The sequence below is a fragment of the Amblyomma mixtum genome, chromosome 7 (genome assembly GCF_055824585.1).
Source record: "Amblyomma mixtum isolate Tamu chromosome 7, ASM5582458v1, whole genome shotgun sequence".
NCBI classification, from domain to species: Eukaryota; Metazoa; Arthropoda; class Arachnida; order Ixodida; family Ixodidae; genus Amblyomma; species Amblyomma mixtum.
Window position 1 is genome coordinate 58,436,963 of NC_143018.1, and position 25,658 is coordinate 58,462,620.

The window sequence follows — 25,658 nt, forward strand, 5'->3', positions numbered from 1 at the left end:
CTGACTTGCAACTAAAAGTTTATTGCTTGGAACGTGGAAATAAATAGATCAGGCTCCAAACAACAAAAAGAAAACAAAGAGCATGGCATATCAACTCGCCCAAGCACCATCCCTAACATGTTTTATTTTCATGCAGAAAACTAGAGACTGAGGATGGAGTAGTTTAAAGTTTTTTATAATGAACACATATTCCATCCAACTTTGCTGAGGTGAACATGCACTTGCTGACATTTAAAAGGCTTTTAAGGTTTTAACATAGCAGTAAAAAAATTGTAGATGTAAATCACACCTCAGCCATTCTTTCGTACTGAAAAGCAGGCTGAGGTCTTTATTCGATTTGTTGGACCCTCGACATCCTTGCCTGACCTTCTTTAAAGCTTTTACCATAAGTAACTTCTAAAATTTTGTCATATGTGTTTACTAGGTTGCAAGAAATAACTTTTTAGGCCCATTTCAGGGCGTCAGTCCTGTCTTTTGTGTGCCTTCCGTGTCCTCGTTTCTTGCGCCATTACCAGTTTTTTCTTTCAACATCAACCAACTCGCCCAAACTAGAGTTTTACTTGACCATTACATCCCCGTTGATTTACATTTTTGTATAACATCCTATATAAAAAAATTCTATACCCTGAGCTTTGCGCATGATAGCCTTAGCCGCTTATGCGCCATTAAACCCAACACAGCACAATACAACGAGACGATGACCAATAGCAAGTGCAAAGCGTTGCTGTCGGGAAAGTTGTGGAAGTCGTCGTTGGAGCCAACGTGGTTGCAGTGTTGTTGCGGCTGTTCTTCTGTGATATTCATTGTTGTGCGGTTGCGGTCGTGGTTGTGATCGTTGCTGTTGTAGTTGCACTGCTGATGATCCGCACATTCGCAGTTGCTGCTCTTGTGGGGTTCACGCGAGCACGTAGTTATAGCCTGCATAAACCAAGTGAAGCAAAAGAGAATAGAGGCGAAACGCCCAAGAATATTTCTAAATAAAATCCAATGAGAAAGGAATGTGTGTGTCGGGGGGGGGGGGGGACAAAATTAAAAGATGCAGAAAGGCAAGCAAAGCGGTCGAGAAAAGCCTCGGTAAAAGAGTTTACTGAAGAAAGAACGAGGTAGTAGGAAGTTGTCTGTTGTGCCCAAGAACTTTATCGCTTGATGGTTGCTGGCAGGAGGTGCAACGTGTAAACGGGCGGAAGAAAAGGAAGACACTGTAAAAGGTAGAAAAGAAGAGTGCAAGAGGAAAGAAATATGATAAGGTGAGCATAGAAGAACGGATAGAGAAGTCACCGCGTGACAAAACAGGCAGGAGAAGGGCAGGACTGTGAAAAGCGGCAAGGACGGGTCCATGCCAAGGGAAAAGGCTAATCCTGCGTGCAGGGAGTAGGGAAGGGAGTGGGAAAAAGGGGCAAAGGTTAAGCCGTGCCGAACAAATGGGTACTAAACCCCCATGCCTTGGTAGCAGAGGCAGGGCAAGAGCCCACCAAAACTGGCCATTTGGTGCCCCCGTCTACGGCCGACATGATAGGAAGAAGTCCCATGAGAGAGGAAATGCGCGAATTGTGCATAGGAAAGTAGAGTGAACGAACAAGCGGTTGGATGAGGGCAGAAATGCGGACCCCAGTTCGGATTGAGAGGGCACTGGAAGGACCTGTGATCTGTGGAAAATAAAGAACGAAGGTTGGTTGGATTGGGTATGAAACATTTTATAACTCGGCAAGGACTGAGCTAGTATGTTTAGGATTAGTTGATAGCGGACGGATCGCCAACGTCCTAACAGCTTGGACAAGGAGAGAAAGAAGTGGAAGGGATGCAAGTAAGAAGGGAAACGGCCATCCTGGGTGCAGAACGGGACGAGAGATCGGGATGGAGGAAAACGGGATAACAACCGGGAAAGAGTGGGTAGAAAACTGTCGTATTTCACATTGTAGTAGCCTAGTAGCCTACTAGGGTAAAGTTTATCTGTCACCCATTCGATAGCCGGTCGGTTTCCGGCGGAACAGGGGATCGATCCCTGCAATTCCCACAAATGAGATGGATGCTGTAACCACGCCACCGCTGCAATGGTGCGGTATTCCTCATTGTTCAATTCGCGGATATGGTCGTCGAGGCAGCGTTGCTCTGGGTTTGTTGCAGGTAAATGGCTACTATTCGGACGGTCGTGGTCTCAATAGCATTATATGCCCCGTTACTAAAATCCGGCGCCGACGTTGTGAGCGAAAAATCCCGAGCATTCACGCCAGTTATAGACATTACGTTACAGGTTACATGTTTTCGATGTAGTCTCATTGTACAGGTGTTCTGAGAGTTTCTGCACAGTAACCATTTCTGCATCGTTCTCTTAATAGAGGCAGTTGGGGTGGCTTTGCTAGCGCTAGGTGGGTCATTTGGGAGCAGCGGACAGCGTTCCTATATTCGAGGCTGTGCATAAGTACGGGATGGCCATGACCACCGTCATGAAAAAAATAGTGAATGGTCAAGGAACGTAGGCGTGATTACAAGTCGCCACCCTCACGAAGAACAGAACAAGCGCTACTCTGGCCGCACTGCTGGACAGGAGCCACACGGAATGGTGACGGTGCATTTCGGAGCGCAAGCTCTGCTACGCCAAGTATCTCAAGGTCGCTCATCTCCGATTAAATGGCCTTGAGCCAGATCAGCGATAGTCTGGCAGATGGTAGTGACGTCACGCTTCGCCATCACGCGAGTCCACAGCTGCGCCGCGGCGCTCGCTCCTGGATCTAGCCACTAGCCGAACCGGTCAGTGACGTCACGCCACGCAATCGCATGAACTGCTTTAGAAGGGATAAACAGCTGCATCGCGGCCTTCCCTCTTCAGTCTGGCCATGGAAGATGCGGTGGCGTCTGGCTGGGCCGAAGGTGTCTTCGCTTCAGCGGAAGTGTCCGACCGAATGTGATCATCGTACGGATGTAGATCGGCGGGAAGCCTATCTGGCTGCAGACATGGAGCGCAACCGTGCCAAAGCTTACGCTCCCCAAACTAGGTTCAAGCCATGCTTAATCCAGCCTAACGTTTTTATCCGGATATCCCGGATGTGCGTTGGGAGTATTGTCAACGCCGTTGCAGTTTGTGGCATTGGTTGTCGGGGTATGATAGTTGTTCTCGTCAGTGGTCCGTGCAGTGGTCGAAGCTCTCCTTGCACATTCTCCACGGCCGCTCCAGGAGACGCACCGTTAGTGGTTATGGTTCGTGTGCATGCGTGTGTCGTTGCGGTGTTTCCTTTCGCTGGGCCAATGTTCGTGGTAGTTGTGACTTTGTCGCTGTGGTTTTCATTGTAGTGGTTGGACAGATGGCCACTCTGAAGAATAACTGTTGGGGCGTGTGTTCGTGGGGTTGGAGGTTTGGGTTTAGCGTGAAAGAGCGGTTCTTGGTGCTTTTGGGGTGTGTAAATGTTTGCCGGCATGAGGAGCAGCAGGAGCGCCGTCTGGGCTGAAACTGCCGCTGGCAAGAGGAACGGGAGAAATGCCGTTGGAGACAAGACGTGCATGAGCTATTGGAAAGCAGTTGGAAGGTTTTCCTGCATTTAACCCGTATGTCCAGTGCGATTACACTGTTTGGCAGACTTTTTCTAGGTGGCCAAGAGCCATGTAGGTGAGCAGACTGTTTTTTTTCTCTGTTTTGTTTTCGATAGTTATGGCGATTGGGAACAGCCTGGAAAAATGGATGTTCTGTGAAAACTGTCTGCCATATGAGAGGCGTTTCAATAGACGGCTTGCGTATAATTATGCACACCTGCGGTTCTTGACTGTGCGTTCGAATATTATTATACGTGCATTTTTTTCCCGTATCGTCCAGCACTGAAATGCGGCCGCTGCGTAAAGCATCACAATGAGGACGCCACAGCCACGGAGCCACCGAGGCGGGCAGTCGCGCATACGTGGACCTGCGTGCATGATGGATTTTGCTTTCGCTTTACAGGGAGCTCTTAAGTTTACTCATCAACGTCGATGTGGGCGTTGTGGCCGCTATCGCTGTGGCTGTAGGGTTCAACTCGAAGAAGTTTGGGTTGTGGTCGCGATTATCGCATCGTGGTGTATTTATCATTAAGTTGCGGTTGTTGCTTGCTCCTGTGGTATCTGTAGCTTGTTCGTTGCAGCCCCAGCTAAAATTCGAATCACTTCAGCGCGGTCATCGCATCTGTGATCGTGAATTGTGGAAATTACCGCTTTGTTCTATATGCAACTAATATGGCAGTTGTACTTGTGTTGCATGTGTGTTGTACGGTGGACAGCGACGCCACTAGCATGAGGAATGGCAGCAGCGCCACTAGCAGAGACTAGCAGAGGCAAACAGCTTCGTTGCTGGCCGGCATGAGAAACAGTAGCAGCGCCGACTACGAAGCGACGCATACGGAGGTGTATCCGCTTGTGGACAGAAGTCGCCTCCGTCGTTCTGGAGGCAGCAGAAGAGGTGTCGACAAAGGCGCTCACCACTACAGATAGGCGATGCTTGCCAGCGTCCACGCTCCAGAAGCCTGCACAAACAGGCACAGCTCAGTTACCAGCCGTTGCAGCCCGACATGAAGAACAGTAGCAGTGCCTACTTCGACACTGCGCACAAGATGTTCTGTGGCCGCCCAGAGTCGAAACGCTCGGAAGAGAGTTATTCGACGAGTTACGTCCACTGGAGAGGTTGCTTCGCCTGCAAGATTCACGAAAGCCCATGTACGATGGCGTACGGTGTAGCCAACATTTGTTGCGCCACAGCGCCGAGGGTAACCGCGTTTTCTAAGTTCTAAACAGCGATGTGCATATTATTTACAGAGGGCTACACGCCTCTTAACAATTAAGGAGCCTAACAGTCATAGTTAGAAAGTTAACTATTCAATATTAGTTACCCTCCTGCTAGTTAGACCGTCTTAGTTGTATTCTGATGTACTACAGCGCTGACGATGCTGTACCGAAAAAGCGCTCTTCTAACTCGAAAAGACAAGTCTTAGGTGAGACACCCTGTATAGCGGCGCCTCTCTCTAGATCCCTAGGTTGCGGGATGAGTGCCTGGTACTTTGTCATTCGCGTGCGCGGTCGCATCCTCGTTCTACCCTCCAGCGTAGTGAGGCGGGGATCCTGCGGGTGAGGCGTTCGATGTCACACCACTGGCATGGCCACCACACAAAGGAAGTTCACCCTGGCGCGCTTTAGATGCAGCGCCGTCGTCGATTCCCCACAACGCCGCAATGCCTGATGACACCTTCCGGCGTCTGCCGCAGGCCCGGTCACAACAAAATCAAAATGGCGGCTGCCGTCTGTCAGTAGCTAGCGCCAGGTGGCAGCCTGCGCACTGGGCTACGAACGAACTTGGTATACTATCTATACGAACTCGGTACACTTCCTCAGATATAACGAACTTTAGTATGCTACCTCGAATATAACTACCTTTTGTGCGTTAACTTTCGATATAACAAAATTTTGTATATTAAAAGCATGGATATAATGAACTTTCGTGTATTAACCACGAATAAAGTAAAATTTCGTACGTTTCTACGGATATAACGAACTTGCAAGCGTGGAAATCGGAATTAAACTTTTAAGTGCGTTGAACGTGGATATCCCAAACCTAACTGTGTCGCTTTCGATATAATGAGCGCCAAAACCATGAGCCCCCGCGGCGGGACAGCCGTTCCGAGCTTGTACCTTCGATACAGGGAAACGCGGGCTCTCCTCCAACTGTAACAACTACTCTTGCGACACGAAGACGTCTTGGCTCCTATCCACACTTGAGCATGGATCACTACTACTCCCCACAGACTCCAGCCACTGGCCATCATGCGAGGCTTGTATGGGCATGTCCGTATCCACGGGATGCTGCCCCTATCCCCAGCTCTGATCCCTAATCCTGGCCTCTTCCATCGTAGTCCTTGACTGAGGACCACGCCCGGAGAGCGGAGGTTCTCTTCTCTTTCATTTTATGGGGTTTCTTCACTCACTCGCTATTGGTCACATTGCAATTAAAGTTTTAAGTTTACAATATTGTGGCCTTGAAGCAAAGGGCGAACCATCCACACACCCTTTAAAGCTATTGGGCTATGGCCTCAAGCCCTTTCTGCACATTCGAGAAAACTGGAGATTGCAAACTCACCGCGTTTATTTCGAAGGACCACGGACGTCTTTGCTGAGCTTGAGCAACCAGGCCATGGTGAGGTGTGAAACGGGGCACGAAGCTCCTCAAGTCGCTAGTTCATTTTAGAGCGCAGCTCTTAGGCGCCCGTTCCTGGCTTCCAAGTCGTAGTCGTCGGTGCCGGCATAACCGGTTGTCCAAGCAGCAGAGTGAAACGCCCCCTGGAAGGTGGCTGCCACGGAAAGATCCTGGAGGGTGCCTACAAACGTACCACGCCACCTAGCTGCCAGTAGGGAAGAGCTGCTCTCAAACTTCGCATCGTCAGCTATCGTAATAATCTGTCAACTTTTTAGTGTCTGTTCCCTTTGTTTTAGCGTTCCCCCAAAAATCTAATCGTTTGGTTGAATAAATAATCAAATTAATTTTTTTCTCTTCTATGGCGTTGGTCTGCCTAGGTGGCTCAGTGGATATGGTGTTCGGCCGCTGACTCGAAAGACGCGGTCTCGATCCTGGCCGCGGCGGTCGAATTTCTATGGAGTCGCTTTGGGACGTTAAACCCCATAAACCAACCAATCTTCCGTGGCGTCGTCTCTAGACTGACATTGTCTTCGCTGCCGTGCAAAACTATGAAGTGCTTGCTTCAGTCGCTTGTAATACTGGTAGACGCACAGCTTGAACTTGTGCTCGTTGTGATCGCTTAGTGGCTTGATGGCGTCTTCTGGATTGTGGGACTTGTCTCGATTGGGCTTTTGGCTTTGGTTGTTTGCATGATGGCCGTACGTAGGAGCGTTCTTTGCGGGATTCGTAGCTTGGGTAATTATTGTTAATGGGGAGAGCATCGAACTCGAAGTACATTTCTTGAGGGATGATACGATCACGCTTGTCTTCTTGGCTCTCGCATTTTTCTTGGCCGTGTGTGCTTAAAACTTAATTTGATGTGCTTGCGAATGTCTTTTTGTTTCAGGAGCATTTCTATTTGTTTTGTGTCTCAATGATCTTTCTAGATTGAGTTATTAGCGGCGTTTGATATGGTAGCTGTACTTTTCTTGCGGTCGCGAGCGTGTGCTTTGGGTGTTTTATGGGTACGGTAATTATATTGATGAAGTAATCCTGGTGGTCGTCGTACAGACTGGTTATTTCATGATTTATCACGCGTTTATGTTTGTGGCCTTGGTTGTCGTATCTCTCATCGGGCCTTTCCTGACTCTGGAAGTAGTTGTGGATGCTCGCAGTCTTCGGGCCTGTTGTGTTTCGGTAAACTGTGTCTGCGCTGGTGGGTAGGTTAGTATTCGTGACGTAGTCGTGGGAGTGCCTCTCTTGGGTTCCATGCTTGCGGTTATCGGAAGTAGTAGTTGTGGATGCTTGCAGTCTTCGGGCCCGTTGTTTTTCGGTAAACTGTGTATGCGCTGGTGGGTAGGTTAGTATTCGTGACGTAGTCGCGGGAGTGCCTCTCCTGGGTTCCATGCTTGCGGTTATCGGAAGTAGTAGTTGTGGATGCTTGCAGTCTTCGGGCCTGTTGTTTTTCGGTAAACTGTGTCTGCACTGGTGGGTAGGTTAGTATTCGTGACGTAGTCGCGGGAGTGCCTCTCTTGGGTTCCATGCTCGCGGTTATCGGTAGTAGTAGTTGTGGATGCTTGCAGTCTTCGGGCCTGTTGTTTTTCGGTAAACTGTGTCTGCGCTGGTGGGTAGGCTAATATTCTTGACGTAGTCGCGGGAGTGCCTCTCTTTGGTTCCATGCTTGCGGTTATCGGAAGTAGTAGTTGTGGATGCTTGCAGTCTTCGGGCCTGTTCTTTTTCGGTAAACTATGTCTGCGCTGACGGGTAGGCTAGTATTATTGACGTAGTCGCGGGAGTGCCTCTCTTGGGTTCCATGCTTTCGGTTATCGGAAGTAGTAGTTGTGGATGCTTGCAGTCTTCGGGCCTGTTGTTTTTCGGTAAACTGTGTCTGCGCTGGTGGGTATGTTAGTATTCTTGACGTAGTCGCGGGAGTGCCTCTCTTGGGTTCCATGCTTGCGGTTATCGGAAGTAGTAGTTGTGGATGCTTGCAGTCTTCGGGCCTGTTGTTTTTCGGTAAACTGTGTCTGCGCTGGTGGGTAAGCTAATATTCTTGACGTAGTCGCGGGAGTGCCTCTCTTGGGTTCCATGCTTGCGGTTAACGGAAGTAGTAGTTGTGGATGCTTGCAGTCTTCGGGCCTGTTGTTTTTCGGTAAACTGTGTCTGCACTGGTGGGTAGGTTAGTATTCTTGACGTATTCGCCAGAGTGCCTCTCTTGGGTTCTATGCTCGCGGTCATCGGCAGTAGTAGTTGTGGACGCTTGCAGTCTTCGGGCCTGTTGTTTTTCGGTAAACTGTGTCTGCACTGGTGGGTAGGCTAGTATTCTTGACGTAGTCGCGGCAGTGCCTCTATTGGGTTCCATGCTCGCGGTTATCGGAAGTAGTAGTTGTGGATGCTTGCAGTCTTCGGGCCTGTTGTTTTTCGGTAAACTGTGTCTGCACTGGTGGGTAGGCTAGTATTCTTGACGTAGTCGCGGCAGTGCCTCTCTTGGGTTCCATGCTCGCGGTTAACGGAAGTAGTAGTTGTGGATGCTTGCAGTCTTCGGGCCTGTTGTTTTTCGGGAAACTGTGTCTGCACTGGTGGGTAGGTTAGTATTCGTGACGTAGTCGCGGGAGTGCCTCTCTTGGGTGCCATGCTCGTGGTTATCGGAAGTAGTAGTTGTGGATGGTTGCAGTCTTCGGGCCTGTTGTTTTTCGGTAAACTGTGTCTGCACTGGTGGGTAGGTTAGTATTCGTGACGTAGTCGCGGGAGTGCCTCTCTTGGGTTCCATGCTCGCGGTTATCGGAAGTAGTAGTTGTGGATGCCTGCAGTCTTCGGGCCTGTTGTTTTTCGGTAAACTGTGTCTGCACTGGTGGGTAGGTTAGTATTCGTGACGTAGTCGCGGCAGTGCCTGTCTTGGGTTCCATGCTCGCGGTTATCGGAAGTAGTAGTTGTGGATGCTTGCAGTTTTCGGGCCTGTTGTTTTTCGGTAAACTGTGTCTGCACTGGTGGGTAGGTTAGTATTCGTGACGTAGTCGCGGCAGTGCCTCTCTTGGGTTCCATGCTCGCGGTTATCGGAGGTAGTAGCTGTGGATGCTTGCAGTCTTCGGGCCTGTTGTTTTTCGGTAAACTGTGTCTGCGCTGACGGGCAGGCTAGTATTATTGACGTAGTCGCGGGAGTGCCTCTCTTGGGTTCCATGCTTGCGGTTATCGGAAGTAGTAGTTGTGGATGCTTGCAGTCTTGGGGCCTGTTGTTTTTCGGTAAACTGTGTCTGCGCTGGTGGGTATGTTAGTATTCTTGACGTAGTCGCGGGAGTAACTCTCTTGGGTTCCATGCTTGCGGTTATCGGAAGTAGTAGTTGTGGATGTTTGCAGTCTTCGGGACTGTTGTTTTTCGGTAAATTGTGTCTGCGCTGGTGGTAGGCTAGTATTCTTGACGTAGTCGCGGCAGTGCCTGTCTTGAGTTCCCTGGTTGCGGTTATCGGAAGTAGTAGTTGTGGATGCTTGCAGTCTTCGGGCCTGTTGTTTTTCGGTAAACTGTGTCTGCGCTGGTGGGTAGGCTAGTATTCTTGACGTAGTCGCGGGAGTGCCTCTTTTGGGTTCCATGTTTGCGGTTATCGGGGGTGGTAATTGGTTTTCCTGTGCTTGCTTCTAACATCGTGGTCGCTGTTGTGTTGGAGTCGCTGGCATTGATGTGGCTGTGGGTGCAGTGCGGCTTTTGCTTTGTTGTGATCGTTGTTGAAAGCGCTGGGTAGTTCTTCTGCGGCTGCCTAGGTCAAGAGTGTGGGCTGTCTTGTTGAAAGAACGGTCAGTGCCGTTCACATGAGGAATAGCACCAGCGTCGCCGATTTGAGCGGCTGAAAGCCGCCGATCTGTGTCCGCCGTGAGGAATAGAAGCAGCGGCGAAATGAACGCAAAAATTTGGCGAGCGATCGACCGATCGACCGATCAATCAATCAATCATCAATCAAGATCCAGAAGCCTCACGTCATGGCAGCCAGCTGATTCCACGTGCTGCGATACGATTGTGACTCGCCACGTGTCTGCGTATCCGCTGAGAAGTTCCGTAGCTCCCGACAAAAGGCAGTGACTCATCTTCCCGTGGTGACCCGCACCTTGCAGTATCCGGATCGATGAAACCTGCAAGAAGGCAGTGCCCCCATTTCTTATCTTAAGTTCTGAATGAGCGCAATGGTTTGCATTCGCAGTGCATAGGAATCTGTGCACCTGTGTTCATGGTCAACGCCATCGAAGTACTTATGACAGTAGGAGCAATGTTTCTTGCTACATGACATTAGAAGCACTTAGGCGATAATGAAACTTACTAGAGTCCTTTTTAAAGTATTCCAGAACTGAAACACTCTGCCTAATGCCCTCGGATTTAGCTTAACTGCCCTAACAGAGCAAAATTTTCCGGTGTTTATCCTACGACTGACCTCTCTCGGAATCCACTCATCTATCCCAATTGACCATCGGTTATCGTCTATCCGCATTGCTTGCCCTGCTCATTACCATTTGTTTTTTTCCTTGATTTCATCTAGGAATTCCAACGCACGTTTGTCCCCTGATTCAGCCTACTGTCTTCCTGTCTCTTAACGTTATCCAATTTAATTTAAGTTCAAGCCTTTTCGTTAGCCTTCAAGTTTCAGGTCAGTTGGTTAATACTGGTTAAAGTAGTAGCCATTTTATCGAAAGCGGGTAGATGGGTTCGATTGGGCTATGCGGAGCGGATGCTTTGGTTGAATTTATAGAAGACGCTATTTGACTTGGAATGGGAATTAGGACAACGAGGTTTATGGTAACTAATCCTTAGAGTCGGACTCTTTCTTTCAGAAATTCATAGGAGTGCGCTGAACGTCTGCTCGAGCCTCCGGTCGTTGATTCAGGGCATCGACCCCTACTAGCTACTCCCACTTCTACCACCCCGAGCATTTCTCGCCCGGGCACCCAGTACGGATGCCGTGGAACCTCCTACCCCACTACTAACTTACAATGACATACTTCAACACTTATGATTATCCCGTCGGATCTACCCTCCGCCGGCTAAGACAGTAGATAAAGGGGAGGAACAACACCTCCGAAAGCTACAGACCAACACTTAAAACAACCCACGAAGACTACATGCCATAGACTCGGAGTCATTTGACTCACAATGAATACTCTGCGGGGAGAAGGCGGACGTGTACCATATGGTATGGGCCTACCAACGAAATCAGGCGACCACTGTTAATATGCAGGTCGGATGAAAAGAGTCAAAAGCAACTCATCGAAAGAGCCCGGACAGCAGCCTATGCCAATGGGGTTCCGGACTGAGAGCTCCAACCGCCGCTACAACCTCCTAAACTTTTTAATTAAAATATTTTCACCACCACCGACCAGTCCACTATGCCCCGCCGCCTGACACTTTCACTCGACCCGAGGTGCTAGGGAACAACTCGGAAAAAAGACGGGAGCCATTTGGCGGTGTTCACACTTGGTGCAAGCTGTTACGCAGCTTGATTGGTGCAGTGGAAGCTGGTCCTTTTCGTGTCCTGCACTGAATGAGCGCTACCGCCACAGAACTCGGTGCAGAGCGAGGTTTAATGCGTTAGCAGTACAACTGCCATTACTCAAAACGACTTGGTCCGTATTCCGAAGCCTCAACCTATCACTCACCTCCACCTTCCACATATACGTTCTCGCTAGAATTTCTCCTTCCACCAGCCTTGTTCCATGAAAATGCCACTTTCTATGTGTCAGTGCCTCTACTCACCAACCACCCACCCGCGTACACATTTTAGAAGCTTGCATTCATCGAAACCCACAAAATTATACGAGAAAGGGACCGCGAAATTAAATTAAAAGGCGCAAGGGGAAGGCAAAACTTGAAAAAGCGAAATGTACGACCACTGCTGCTAATTGCCCATTTGTGGCGCGAAATTGTATGATAGGCCGCCATTTTCTTTCGCAGGGCTGACAACCAAACCCGAGACAGGCCACTTTTTCTATTGTTTCGAAACTCAGTGACCTCCGGCCAGCAGCTAACCCGGGTTCCGCATCTACTAGGCTAGCCAAAAACAACCTCTCCAAACCCGGGCTTGGTTCGATCAGCCGCAAGCCTCCAGGACGCACTGGGTTCACTCACTACACCGGAAACCAACGCACAGTGGCTGGGGTGTCTTTCCCTTTGTATCACAGAAAGATCACGGGGTTTGCCGCTGTTTCAAAACCGTATTCGGACACACCTTTAGGCAAGGTGCCCCAACTATCATATGGTGTATTTATTTGCGTTCAAAGCTCTGCCAGATCTCGCTGCCATATCATGTGATGTTTGCGGCCAAAAGGGGAGCCTCGGAAAACCTACCCCCATTGCTGTCGTTGCTCATGGACACAGGGTCAGCGAAAACCATCTCACTGGCTTCACCAAGCAGAGCTCCCGAATGTGAACATGACGGCTGGCAATTTCCCCCGTCTACATCTTGACTCAAGTCACCTCCGGGGACTAGGAGACGATACCCGCGATGCTGCGTTGTAGTGCTGGTTATCTGAACAGTAAATACCATGATTATGGGCTCTCTCTGGTGTCCAGAGGCATTTGGAAATTCCTCGTGGCCTGCTAAGCCCTCAGCACTGCAAGACACCGCAACAAACGCGAGCTGTGACAGTGACACAACACCGAAACAAAAACCATATCAAACATTCTACAAGGATGGAAGCTAGAAAAAAGCCTGCACAAGGAAATATCTGGTGCTCTCCCCGAGAAACCTGTCGCGACCAGTCATTAACTTAACTCTCACCTGTCTATGTTAGCTCTCACCTGTTATTGTTAAACACATTCGGCGCACTCGCAAAAGCCGAACACTGCGCAGATGTTCACTGAACCGCTTCCATAGCCCATCGCCTTGTCAGTATCTATCAACTGACTCCTGCACCCCCCCCCCCCCCCCCCCGCATCCCCCTGGCGACAAGAGTGCCATTCCTTCCTGGAAACCATCGCACCTTTTATTTTCGTAATTTCAGCACCAGGCACAAGGTACGGCTCTGTGCACACGGGAATCACATGTCAACTGCACACAGAACACACATACAAGGACATCGTATTCGAAACATGTTAACATATAAGGACGTCGTGACCGCAGCCTACAATTCTCGCATCATAAGCTTGAATGTGCGCATGGAGGTCAACTAAAACCATTACATGCATGCCATGTAGTCATGCGCACGTCTCGTCCTTATCGTTCGTTCCTTATGTCCATGTCCTCTTGCTCCACGTTAACAATGATCATGAACCAATTGGCCCTCCAAGGAGTACTGAACCGCCTAATGTTTCTGAAAAAGGTACCAATATGGTCCTCTGTGCTGCAACATCACGGAGACCCGAAAAACTGCTCTTGCGAGCCCTAGTCAGCTTAAACCAAACACAATGGAGCACGGAGACCCAAAAAACCGCTTTTGCCGAGCCCTAGGCAGCGTAAACGGGACGCAGAGTGCCAGAAAACACACTACAATCCGGACTTGTCAGAAGCCAAGAATGACTGTCTGCTTACGATGAGCCTGGCTCGTCGAAGATCGTAAAGTGGTTTAGGCAACAGTTGAGTGGAAGCCACGAGCTCGACGCCAGGGCCTTTCTTCAGACCACAGAGGAAGACATTGCCCTATGATCGTATGTACAGCTGCGGACTGATCGTGACTAACTTCAACCCCTTAACGTGGATTAGGAGTTCTGTGAAGTGAACAAGGTATTGAAAGAAGGAAGAGAAAAAAATGGCTCTTATTGGGGCCACTTGGGGATATTTGACGCACACTGGCGGAACACAGATTAACGGCATTTGATGTTTCACCTCGAACGCCGCTGATGTAGGTGAAATGCGAAGGATGCCGTTGTGCTGTGGGGGTGTTCGTTACGGTGTGGGCGCGAGACTACACTGGGATTGCTGATCATGAGCTGACCTGTCAGCTTGCCCACGAGACACTCGCCCATCTGCCGGTGACTCCCTGGCCCTCGCCATTAATGGCGAACAGAGCCTGCTTTTACACGAAGTCTCTGAAGCAACCTTGCATACACCTCCAACTCTCTGTGCGTGCATTACCTCCAACACACCCCCAAATTACCACATCGGAGGCTCACACGCTGAGAGCCATGCAACGACGGAATTTTTCAGTAGCACAGCGGAACTATCACTGCACCTGCTGGTAAAACTGCCGACATCTAACGGCATACTCTTGCGGTTTGGTTTGAATGTGTTGTGTCGAGGGTGTACTCACCATTATTCTCTTTTCAGTTGGAGATGCCAGCTGATGATGCGTAAGGCTTGTGACTATGCGGCGGTGACCGGAGGCTTAGTGCTCTTTGTTGCCTGGTCACGCTTATCATGTAACACTAGGCATCCGACGTGGTTCATGCCGTTTTGGTTTGAGCGCCCTCGACCGTCCTTGCAATAATGTCAGGCGCACAGCTTGTGGTTGTGGCTACCCCGGTTGCAGTCGGTGGTGTCGTAGCAGGCGTCCCCACTCGATGGCGCCGATGTTCTAGTAGCACCTCTCTCTCTCTTGCGAGGCTGATACTTCGCCGGTCCACAGGGTGGGGAGCATGATCTGCGAACATGCATGAGAGGAGTGCCACATTTAGGTGCCCGAGAGGGCTGTTTTCTTCCACCTCATAGCCTAGCATTTTGAGAAATGGAAGGGTAAGGATCGCTGGAGGAGCTGCTGGAAATACAATGGCAGGGTTTGCACCTGCGAAGCACGCGTACAAGGATTCACGAAATTTGAATGTTTTGCGGTCAAGTCAGCTCTTGTTACACACGCTGCAGCCGCCGAAACAACGCAAAGCTGGCGTTATGGGTTATCTCTCTGTCTAGGCTCTTGCTCGTATCCCCATCGGAAACACCGTTGTCTCACTTCGCGGTGGCTAACCCTTACGACCGTTTCCCGATGGTCAAAAACAGGTTCCATTCTGTAGAAATCAACTGAACGGTGCGGTTTATCTAAGAACCGGCTAACGTGCTTGTCGCTCTATGATGATTATGAATTTACAGTAATTGACAAAGCGACCACGCAAGAACGCGCTTAAAGAAAACTATAAAATGCGGTGCAGCACACACATTTTCAAAAGTTGGTGTTACCTACCTCGGTGTTCTAGTGTCATCCGCCTCGACTGCCAAGCTGTTCTTGGCATGGAGCAGGCCTCGTTGGTGCCGCTGCGGTGACTGGACGTGGCAGAGTAGTGTTGTCGCAGTTTCTTAGAATGGCCATGGTAGTTAGTGTGCATGTCGTCTGTCGTTGTCAGTGTGCACGTACTCGTTCAGTGAAGCTAGTTTTCGACGCTGTGTCTATATCACCTAATACGGCCTAGAAAATGCGATGCACAGTTTAAATACTATTGACACGCTTGATGTACACTGTAATGTATGAAGCCATCTGTTACGAAGGGCTCATGAACAAATAGGACCCGCCGCGGTGCCTCACTGGTTAATGCTCTCGGCTGCTGCGTCGAAGTACACGGTTCGAAAGCGGCCGCAGTGGCCGCGCCCGTGTGCTGTGCAGCGCCAGTGCACGTAAAGATCCACAGGTGGTCGAAATTATTCCAGAGAGCTCCACTACAGCACCTCTTTCTTCATTTCTACTTTCAATTCCTCCTCCTTGATCCCTTCCCTTACGGTGCGATTAAGGTGTCAACCGAGATATGCGCGACAGTTACTGAGACAGTTACTGCGTCATTTTCTTTTCTTAATGCCAACTTGGAGCCAGCACCGCCGAGAAGCCACCGTAGAGCGTTGTCGCGTATTTGTGGATGTGCGCTCAGTGTGGATAATACTGTCTTTTGACGAAGGGTTTCCATGTTTAGTCAAGACAGTGTTGTGGTCGTGGTCCTAGACTCTGAACTGGTGTACTTGTAGTATAACGAGGGTGGCAGGTGTCGCTGTGTATCGTCACATGGTGTACGTATGACTAGGTTGTATCTGTTCCAGCGTGCACGACCAGTGTGTGCATGTGGCTTGTATGTCGTAGAGTGAGATAAAATTGTGCGCACGTTGTTGTCATGGTCGCATCTGTGTTTGTAACTGTTGAGTGCTAGAGATGATTGTGTTGTATGTGCAGCTATTTTAGTGTTTGTGCCAGTCGTGCGGCGTGAAATATGTATGGCGGACAGCGACGCCACTAGCATGAGGAATGGCAGCAGCGCCACTAGCAGAGATGAACAGCATCGTTGTTGGCCGGCATGAGAAACAGTAGCAGTGCCGACTTCCAAGCCACGGATACGGAACTGCACGGTGGCCATGCGCGGCATGGAGCTTGTACGGCTAATGTAGCTGCTTGTGGGTAATGTCGCCTCCGTCCTTCTGGTGGCAGCAGAAAAAGTGTCGACGAAGGAGGCTGCGTCCACGGTTGAGAAGTCTGCACGATACCAGTGTCACTACTTAGTAGGGCGTAGAGGGCTCGCTCGCACACCCTTTCTGCTATACACACAATGGCATCTGCTCTGTGCGAATTGTAGGCACAGCTGATGAAAGTGCAATGATACGAAATGTGATTACCGCCATGAGCTTAACTCTCAGGTTTTTCAAAAATAGCGCTTGTTTTCAGCGGAGGGGGGGGGGGGGGGTGTATGGTTGCACATCGCAGGCGCTATGGTCAATTGCTGGAACATAGTGTATATTGCCGTGGTGAATTAAGAGAGACGAGCTTTCAAGCGAGCTGGTATAAGCCATCCCAGAGAATGTGTCCTATCCATACTTCAAGAAATGCTTCGGCGCGGCACACAAGGACAAAACGTAGAAAACACACCACAGAGCGCGAACTAGCAACTGATTTTATTGAAACCCGCGTCAACAAATATATGCTTTACGCTCATCAACGACAAAAAAACAATCAGTTGTCAGTTGGCGCTCTGTGGTGTGCTTTCTACGTTTTGTCCTTGCCTGCCGCGCCGAAGCATTTCTTGAAGTATGGATCACCAACTGGCCTACAAAACAACCCTTCTAAAAAATGTCCTATCCACCTAGAGAGCTTAGGTAAGGTGGGTTAGACACATTTGGGCATTTAAGAAGACGGCTGTTTCAATGATATGCAGCTCCTTCGAGGCCGAAAAGGGAATATCGAAAAAAAATTGCATCAGAGCAGCCAGCTTTCCATTCAGCGTCTCTACATGGCGGCAGGGTGGTGACGACCACCACTGACAAGTTCTGGTAATGCTGACAAAACAAAATTCCCCAAATCGACACACTTTTCAAGCATAACGATATCTATTTTTCGTAGCGCGGACGAAAGGTGCAGTGCACGCCCTCTCGCGGATTAACCAACACGTATACTTCACCAACACCAATCTCCCCCCCCCCCCCCCCCCAAACACTCCGTAAAATAAAAGCATGCAGGGAACACCCGCACATGGCGCAATGTTAAATGAGCAGGCGATCGGACTTTCTGGACTGATAGTCATAGTGATGAGTACGGGGTGTTCACATTTTGATTCGAAATCAGTGACGCGCGATATAATGGTTGCCGGTTGTGCGAGTTTTCCGTCACCATCATCAGCACTCCCTCTACGGTACGTGCTGTGCACATGCCAGCCTCCCCGAATGAGCCGATTCACGGCCAGGTTAATTTGAACTAATGCGAGTTTCACGCCATAGAATAGCCCATGTGCTGCAGTCGAACGTGGTTTAGAGGAGCCCCATAAGGCGGAGAAAATTTGCAGTCACGGAGAAATTACTCATTAGCATGCACACAAGCGCTGTCATACGGCTTCATGGCTACTCGGAGGGAAATAATTATGGTCCGGGGTTCGTGCCCGGGACCACCGCCTCACCATGCTGTTGGCTCTAGGACTGAGCTAAGCAGGAAAACTAGCAGATGACAGGGTGAGGCCGAATTTATCCACTCGAAGCAAGAACGGTGCTAATGCAGTATCGCTCAGGGTAATGCAGGAAGGGGCGGAATGCAGCGCTGCACAAATGGTGCGAGGATAAGCCTGATACGGTTAGGGAGGATGCCGCCTGGGCTCAGCACGGAGCCACTGCGGTTGTCCACAACCAACACATAACACCCCTGCCATTCGAGATTCCTTCAGGCACCACCTCTAAGTTTAAATGCTGTTGCAACGTCTGGCTGCTGCCTTGCTCACTGTCTTGCCGGCTTAAAGAAGCGAAGGAAACCGCTACAGCCATTGCTCTGGCATACATAGAGGCCCGTTACGTTAATAGTGACTCAAAAACCGCCATTCTAAATTTCACCAGGAGCAAGGTTCATCCACCTGCACAATGTCTGCCACCCCCCCCCCCCCCCCCTCCTTCACCGACGCGCTGAGCTCATCTGTGTGCCTGCGCACTCGGAAAGTTCCGGCAGCAGCCAGGCCGCCGACTCCTTCGCCCGAGGGTCAGGAAACCGGGCTCAGGTGGACCTCGTGGAGGATTTCTCGAAGGAGCGTATGCACTCTTGCTGATCCCACCGCAAACTCCCACACTAAGCGCCTAATCTACCCACCAACCCACCCATTCCTCACTACCAGAGAATAGTCAATCTGGCGTCGCCAGCAAACGCTCCAATCGTGCAGCCAATCTTTCCAAATCTATGCCGCTACACCCAATATGCATCTTGTGCTCCCACCCCAAGGTCACCCTTCACACATCCTCCTTTCATGCCCGGCGTCCCCTCCCCCCGCTGGGCCGGTGCCTCTCCAAACAGTTGCCCATAAGTTTCAAGGCACAGACCAAGACCTAATAACAGCCATGCATCGCAAGTACATAGGAGACCACACCCCTCCATGCACCCTGACCTATGAAGGACAACAAAATCCAAGTTTAGACGCCTCTATAACGGTATCTGAAGTTTATGCTGCAGCAAGAATAGCTCAGGGGAACACAGCACCGGGCGGAGACAAGGTTACCAACGCTATAATTCGAAACCTCAGCAACGACCATCTGAAAGACCTAACAGAATACATTAACAAGGAGTTATGGGAGAAAGGCCAGGTTCCAGCTGAGTGGCGCCATGCGGACATCATTATGATTCCAAAGGCCGGGAAACCCCCGGATGTAGAGTCCCTCCGCCCAATCTCCTTAACCTCCTGTCTGGGCAAACTGTATGAAAGAATCATACACACCAGACTCCAGAACTATATAGAAGATAGCAACTTTTACCCCTACACTATGGTGGGATTCCGAAAAGGTCTCTGTACACAAGATGCCTTCCTAAGGATTAGCGAAGAAGTGATTAATACAATACCCACCCACGGAGAAAACCTTCTTTTAGCCCTGGATTTAAAAGGAGCCTTTGACAACGTCTCCCATCAGGCTATCCTAGAGGAGCTGAGTGGTCTAAACTGTGGAGAGAGGATATTTAACTACATCAAGGCTTTCCTCTCCAACAGAACCGCCACCATAGGCATTGGTGAAGTCCGTTCTCAACCCTTCCCCATGCCTAACAAGGGTACACTCCTCAAGGGGCTATAATATCCCCCCTCCTCTTCAATATTGCCATGCTAAAGCTAGCAAGAAAGCTTCAAACGCCGCCCGACATAGGCTACACGGTCTATGCCGATGATATAACTCTATGGGTCACACACGGCTCCTTAGCCCAAAAAGAAGCCCTACAAGAAGCCATACACAGGGTTGAAGAATTTGCTGCGGAAAGTGGTCTGGAGTGTGCCCCGGAGAAGTCTGAGGTCATTAGACTCCACAAACTCCCTTACACATCCCCAGGAGAAGTTGAGCTTTTCCTGGGTGGACGCAAGATTAATGAAGTGGACAAGATCCGGATACTGGGGCTCTGGCTTCAAAGTAACCTCAGATCCGACCATATGACCAGAACCATCAAAACAACAGTTAATCAAATCTCAAGAATGATCCGCCGCATTACCTGGCACCGCAACGGTATGAGAGAAGAGGACACCCTTAGACTCGTCCAGGCCCTAGTTCTGAGCAGGATAACATACGGCCTCCCTTACCAAAAACTGGGCACTGTGGAAACCAGAGCTATCGATACAATCATAAGAGGGGCTTACAAAACTGCCCTCAATCTTCCAATAGCCACTTCTACAGAACGACTCCTAGAGCTTGGTCTGCACAACACTTTTACCGAGCTCCAAGAAGCCCTCTTGGAAAGCCAAAAAGAACGCCTTCTAAAAACCAATGCGGGAAGGACGATCCCGACTAAATTAGGGACATGGCCGGGGCTGGAGACAAGAGGCAGTAAAACCTCTCTTCCACTCCAAACCCGAGAAAAGATCACCGTTAGTCCAATCCCACGTCACATGCATCATGCTCATCAGCAAGGCAGACAACAAGCGCCAGCAAAGACACTTCAGAAACACCTAGAAAGCGACCGTAAAGCCGTTTACGTAGACATTGGGGCCTACCCCACGCCGGGAAAGTTCTCAGTCGCTGCGATTGACCACCAACTAAAACCGGCTCTCCAAGCTTCTATATATGCAGAAAACCCCTCCTCTGCAGAGGCTCTGGCAATAGCTATCGCCATCAAACAAAGACCAAAGAGGAGAGTCCTCCCACGTTATAACAGACTCCCAACAAGCCTGCCGAGACTTTCTTAATGGCAGGCTTCCCTCAAGAGCAACACAGCTACTTGGCAATCTCAGCCTAACACACAGACTAACATGGACACCTGGTCACGAAGGACTAGCTGGAAATGAGGTAGCCAACGATCTAGCCCGAGATTTAACCCACCGGGCGGATCCTCATCCCTACCCCACGCCCATGCCTAGCACCTATGGTGACAGATTAGAACATATTCGGCTGGAGCGCAGAAAATACCCACCCCCTCACATAAAACTAGACTCCTCAGCAGCCATAGACTGGAGGAAAATTCAGACCAACACTTTCCCTAACTTGTCCATCCTACACAAGATTAGCCCCACTCAATATCAGAATACATGCCCTTGGTGTGGAGCTTGCCCTACGCTCTACCACATATCGTGGGAATGTTCAACGAAACCAAAACACTTAACTGTATCCAACCCGACATATGAGCATTGAATAGGTTGGGGCAACCGAAAAGGAAATAAAAATAATAGGCCCCTGCCTGCACCGTTTACACACAACAGGCTTAACCCAATTGAAAAATAAAAGAGGAGGCCCGTAGGCAAGTTGTAATTTGACCACCCGTGGGTGGAAAGATAAAATATTAGGGAAAATGCTACATTAGCGACCCACAGCCGAGAGAGCGGGCCCGGGGAGGCTCCCCTGACCTCCCCTGGGAAGTAGCGGAAAGGGAAATGGGACGTGGGAAGGGAATGGGGACAGCGAGATTTTTGCTCTGATCCTTCAATTATCTCGACTCCATTGCTGGCCCGCCTGGCCAGGGCAGGGAGAGCATCGAGATTGCCCAATGGTGCGGCCCCACTCACGGGATGCCTGACCACCCACCATACGCAACGGGCTCCGACCGTCGGAGACAGGAAAACCTAACACGGGGTCAGTAGCTACCTGGGGCTCCTCATCGCTCACTAGAAGGCTTTTCCCACCTGCCGGCTACTAGCCGTCGAAGGTTTTTCGCGGTTTTTCGGACACCGGAAGTATGTGTGATAGTCCCGGCCAGTGGACGCCCAGTTCGTCAACGGCCTCGCGGCCTCAGAACCGGTCAGACTCCGGGGGGACCATCTGTGCTTCCTCCAACCATCCATGCACTTATTTCCTCTCCTAGCTTACTCTTCTCCTACTGAGGAGAGAGTGTTCAAGGCTGGGCGACCGGGCCACTAACCAAGAACGTGGCTTAGGATGAGATGACCCGGGCCTACTCCACCGGTACTCCACACATCTTCGGTTTTCGCCAGACTCTTACGAGGCAGTACTAAGCCCTCATCCCCCGGCGTCCCGCAGGCGGTTAAGCCTGCGGCCGGCCGTAAGGCCGCTTCCCCGAGGCGGCGGTCCTCAGAGCCTGGCCACTATGAACCCCCGCGCGGACCTGGTTTCTCCGTAACCAGAAACCGACGCGTCGGTAGCCAGACTTGCACGCCCCCGCGCGCAGAGGAAGGAAGGTAGCATATATTCGAAAACCTTTTGGCGTTTTGACATGCCTTCCGGGCCGGATTTCGTGGGTCCAACCTGAGTATAAACCCAGGCCTGCCTCCGCTCAGGCATCGGACCTCACGTGCACGACTGGCCCTCACAGTCGTCTGGGAGTCGCTGCCACTCCCATTGGGGGTTTGCATCCCCAGAGGATGGGTCCCGGCCATCCCATCCCCACTGCTGGCATTGCACCGAAACAAAGCCTAGTAGCCGAAACTACACCGGCCCGTATTCGGTGGCGGGGGGGGCCACGAGCAGGCTGCACAGTCAGATCCCCCCCCCCCCCGACATATGAGCAGTGGGAGGTGGCCCTGACCAGCGAGACCCTGGATCAGCAACTTAAGTTGGTTCAGCAAGTCCGTCAGTCAGCTAAAGCCAGTGGCGCCTTGGACTAGGGGTGCCACCCAAGTTGCTCGAGCAACCTTCCTCATTTTAAATAAAAGTTTTCTCGCTCTCTCTCTCTCCGAACCTGGGAGGACTGGGGGGACCTCATTACAATCAGCGGAACTGGACAGGCAGAAAAGTGCCCTCAGCCAGATGCCTATGTCATGGACCAACACCACATAAACGCTTAGACCATGAGTGGGGTCTTTCAGAGACCCAGGAGGCCGGCTGGCCTAGAATTCTCTTGCTAAATAGTTTTCCATCCATCCCGCAAGATGTTAAATGCTTCCCTGTTCTAGGCAGCCGTAGGCTGTGCCTGGGAGGATGATAATGAGAAATTGCTACTTTGTTCATTTAAGGAGACCGGAACGGCCGGGTTTGCGAATTATCATTTTTTTTCCAATTAACGGGTCTCTGTACTCTCTTGCGTGATTTCATAGAGTGAGAGTACGTGATCCCCGCATCACGTTAAGGGTTCACCATTTATGCGGGGCATGAGGTATCGCGACACTGATGCGCAAACGCAGTTAAATGCAGCAGCACATTTAAAATCAGTAACGTTGACAATGTCGGGGTCAGAGAGAAAAATTTAATTACCAAATGCTGAGCTCTTATCATTTTTGCCAGAATAAATGTCACATGCCTTTAATGCAGCTTTCTGAGTCTTTTCCGAGAAGCACAGGTGGCGTTTTTACTACGTGCATATTAAACAGTGCTATAGACAGCATCCTTCAAAAAAATTGAAAAATTGTTCATGAACTCACCGCAGGCTCCGTCCCACAGCACCCGCAGTAGTCCTGGAGCCTGAGCAGGGGAGGTTGCAGAATACGATGCATAGTGCGTGCTGCGCTAATGCTGGCCATGGCTCTGCAGATGTTGGCTCTTGTATTTTTCCAGCAGGGACACTCCAGGATATACTGGTAGCCTTAGAAACTGTTCTTCGTCATACGTTGGTTTGCGGCTGCTTCGTGATAGCTTCGTGATAGCCTTGACCGTCTTTCTCGCCCGAGCTTTTAGTTTTGAGGTCCACGTCCTAGTGAGCAGGTAACCTTTGGAGCTTTGTTAGTATGTGTTGTGTAAGTTGTGTTAGTGGCTTCACCTTACGTAGCCGCGTGTTCTGACTTTGGGGATGTGTCTTCTGCGCTAACGGAAGTGTGTGCTGCGTATGTTGGCTTCGGTGTTGTTGTAGTGGTCGTAGTGGTTTTGGTTATGTTTGTGTTGTATAGCGTCATGATTATTTTTGTAAGCAGTGTTTCTGTTTGTTTTCCTTGACCATGAGCGGAACAGCAGTGACTCCGTCACGGCGGCACTGACCGGCGCCCACATGAAGAACAGCAGGAGTGCCGCATTCGTCCTGATTCGCCGCTGCAGCGTAGCGTGGCTTGGCGGAGACTTCCGGGATGGCGAAAATGGCGACAGTCTTGAAACACTGCTTGTGCCTCTATCGGCACAGCTTTCCGGGTGTCACGAGAGGGCTCGTTGATTCAGCCGGTGTCGGGAGCCGGTTGGCGTCTTGTCTCAACTGCAAAAAATCCGCAACGAACCATTACCGCCTTGACACCGCGAAAATTCATATATTATTCACTCGTTTCAGTTCCTAATTCTATCGGGACGTAATGAGCTGTAAAGAATTTACTTCAGTGGCTCATACGACCCTTGGGAGCATGTATAGGAGAAGATGGCCTCATCTATGTTCTGACTTGGAAAGCATTCTGTTCTCTTTGTTAGGTTCCCCGTCACTTAGGGCAGTCAAGACAGGGGTACTCGAGTAAGTTGGTATGGAATGCGTTTCTGTTCTTTTATCGGCTGTAACTGTTTCCTTCCACTTCTCTAGAAACTTGCACTAATAACAATAAATGCGAATTAAGGTATTTAAGAAAACGGCGGTTTCAAAGCGATGCAACTCCTTCGAGGCCGAAATGGGAACAGCAAAAGAAAATTGGATCTGAGCAGGCAGCTCCCATTAAGCGTCTATAGCATGGCGGCAAGGTGTTGACGGCGACCAGTAACGAAGCACAGCGCTCACAAATGGGGCAGTGCGCGCAATCTGTCGGATAAACAATGGAGTGCATATTGCAACCGCGCTAAAACGACGCAGGACAAGAAAGGAAAGCACAGGACAAGACGCGTCTTGTCCTGTGCTTTCCTTTCTTGTCCTGCGTCGTTTTAGCGCGGTTGCAATATGCACTCCATTGTCAACCACCAACTAGCCCGCCTTCACTTGTTACATCTGTCGGATAAACCAATACGTATCTTTCGACCACAGAAGTAACCCACCCCCCCACCCCCCACCCCAACCAAAAACCCGCAGAAAAAAAGCACGCCGGGCACACTTGCACACGAGGCAATGTTAAATCAACAGGTGGTCCTACTTTCTGGACTGATAACCATAGCGATAAGTACGGGCTGTATATTCCAGCCTCCTCGAATGAACCGAAGCACGGTCAGGTTAACTTGTATGTGACCCCCGCATCACGTTAAGGGTCCAACATTTAGGCGGGGCATGGCATGTCGCGGCAGTCATGCGCAAGCGCAGTTAAATGCAGCATCATGTTTAAAAGTCATTAGCTGACATTTTCGATAACAAAGAAATTAAATTACCAGACGCCCAGCTTTTATCATTTTTGCCAGAATTAATTTGAGGCGCCTTTAACGCAGCTTTTTTAGTCTCTTTTCCTAGTAGCAGAGGTGGCGTTTGTAGAAAACTATGTGCACAGGAAATATTGCTATACACAGCGTCTTTTAAAAAAATCTACAAATTGTTATGGACTCACCGTAGGTTCCGTCCCACAGCACCAGCAATGGGCATGGCTCTGCAAAATGCCGGCGCTTGTATTTTTCCATGAAGGACACTCCAGGATATAGTGGCAGTCTTTAAAACTGTTGTTCGTGATGTGTGTGTTTCTCACGCTGACGCGCCGTGATAGCTTCGTGATGGCCTCGACAGTCTTTGTCGTCCGATGTTTTAGTTCTGAGGTCCACGTCCTAATGAACAGGTAACCTTGGGAGCTGTGTTAGTGTGTGCTGTGTGAGTTTTGTTAGTGGCTTCGCTGCACTCTCTTCTCGTGTGTACTTAGGTGGGGTGGTAGCTGTCCTGGTTGTGGCAGTCATCGAGTATGTTTTTGCAGGCTAGTTGGTGCCTAAGCATTCTGTTTTTTTGCGCAAAAGACACG

At 50.2% G+C, this 25,658-nt stretch overlaps 1 long non-coding RNA gene across 1 annotated transcript; it reads right to left on the reverse strand.

The window, feature by feature from the left end:
- On the reverse strand, nt 1-25,647 carry LOC149336180 (uncharacterized). Its single transcript, XR_016284156.1, has 6 exons — nt 25,260-25,647; nt 23,250-24,007; nt 15,209-16,477; nt 14,345-14,674; nt 6,089-10,240; nt 1-4,484 (listed from the first exon to the last, which is right to left on the reverse strand). It is a non-coding gene; the product is annotated as an uncharacterized LOC149336180 (long non-coding RNA).
- Nucleotides 25,648-25,658: the final 11 nt, after the last annotated feature.